This window comes from Gekko japonicus, unplaced genomic scaffold, assembly GCF_001447785.1.
Source record: "Gekko japonicus isolate JY-2015 unplaced genomic scaffold, Gekko_japonicus_V1.1 scaffold2187, whole genome shotgun sequence".
Taxonomy (NCBI): domain Eukaryota; kingdom Metazoa; phylum Chordata; class Lepidosauria; order Squamata; family Gekkonidae; genus Gekko; species Gekko japonicus.
Window position 1 is genome coordinate 30088 of NW_015164726.1, and position 1983 is coordinate 32070.

Consider the following 1983-nt stretch of genomic DNA (forward strand, 5'->3'; position numbering starts at 1 on the left):
AACATAAGAACATAAGAGATGCCAATGTTGGATCAGGCCAAAGGCCCATCCAGTCCAACACTCTGTATCCCACAGTGGCCAGAAATACCAGTGCCATCAGTAGGTCCACCAGTGGGGTCAGGACATTAGAAGCCCTCCCACTGTTGACCCCCCCCAAGCACCAAGATGACAGAGCATCACTTGCCCCAGAGTCCCTATCTATACCTTGTGGCTAATAGCCACTGATGGACCTCTGCTCCATATGCTTATCTAATTCCTTTTTGAAGCTGTCCATGCTTGTAGCCGCCACCACTTCCTGTGGCAGTGAATTCCATGTGTTAATCACTCTTTGGGTGAAGAAGTACTTCCTTTTATCCGTTCTAACCCGACCGCTCAGCAATTTCATGGAGTGCCCACGGGTTCTTGTATTGTGAGAAAGGGAGAAAAGTACCTCTTTCTCTACCTGCTCTTTCCCATGCATAATCTTATAAACCTCAATCATGTCACCCCTCAGTCGTCGTTTCTCCAAGCTAAAGAGCCCTAAGCGCCTTAACCGTTCCTCATAGGGAACATATGGGAAGAGGGGGTCCCTTAGGTAAGCTGGACCCTGGCCGTTCATGTGCATGATTTCCCCTTCTGTCCAATTTCTTGCTTAGCAGCCCTTTTATCTGTTTTCTTCTTGTTTGTGTAGGGCTATCCTACCCAGTCTCTTGAATATATATTTTTGTTAATGGTCCACCCCAGGGAACTGAGAGAAGAGACAAAATCACCTTCTTATATTCTGCTTGTGAAATGGCATGCAAGAAGCTTTTGAAAGTTCCAAACAAAAGGTTTTATTTAACTTGAAGAAAAGGTCAGGTGGAATCCACTGTAAGATGTATGAGGTGAACAGATAGTAAAGCAGAGGTAACTTTGTATTCTCACAAATGCCAGATAATTTGTTGCCAACAAGTGTTTCTGCTATTCAACAATATCTTTAAAATTTTGAGGAGAGAGGCTTTCTTTTCAGTTTCTGTTTAAACACTCAAGCATAGGTTTCCGAGTTTCACCAGCCTGTAAAGTTTAGAAGGCAGGAACATACAACTGAGTTCCCAAAATCCTTCCTTACACACAGACCAGGGACCACTCCTCTTTTCTAGAAGTCATTTCCATTCTTACCTGGGCAGGGATCACTTCTCTTTACTAGAAGCTATTTCCCTTCTTCTTCTTCTTTGAATGAGAATCCTCCTTGATCCACTCACTATCCCAGCCTCCTTCCCAGTCCACAGTCTATGCTTAACTGTATATTCTTCAACTCAATTCCCAATGGTCATTCCTTAACTGAATCTCTCAACAGAGTTCCATTTGAACAGCCCGTCATTCAAAGATTCTCAGACTCTGTTAGGCATTAACCCTCGACAGTCTGTCACAACAATGTATATTTTTTATTTGTGAGCCTCCTTGAGTGGACATTATGCCTGGAAGGGCAGCATATAAATCAGGTGAACTGTAGACATATTCAACACTAAAATCCAAGATTAAATTTCATTACACTATTTATAGTCCACCTTTCTCACAGAGATACATTTGAGACTCTAGAGTGTATGGCTGTCTTTGTGGAAGGAACACATGATGAAAATTGCATATATTTTAATTTTTGCAAACTCGCACCCCACCCCCTGCTCATTCCCATGGTTTCAAAATTTCTAGAAATTTTACATCTCTGGTTGCAGTCAGATTTTATCAGGCAGAAGCATCGATCCCTGGCAATTCTGCATATAAAGTCAGTAGACCAGTTAGGCAGAGCCACCCAAGGAGACTGGTGGATCCATTTGTTTTGGAGGGGTTTAGACCATGCCCAGGAAAACCATACTGGTTGATGACCCTGTTGGTCAGTGGAATGAGGGGATGGTCTAGATCATGGGTGGCCAAACTGTGGCTCGTGAGCCGCATGTGGCTTGTGGAGCCCTCTGGTGCAGCTCACAACACTTGCCAGCCCCCCCCCCCGCTGCTTCCCCCTCCCCT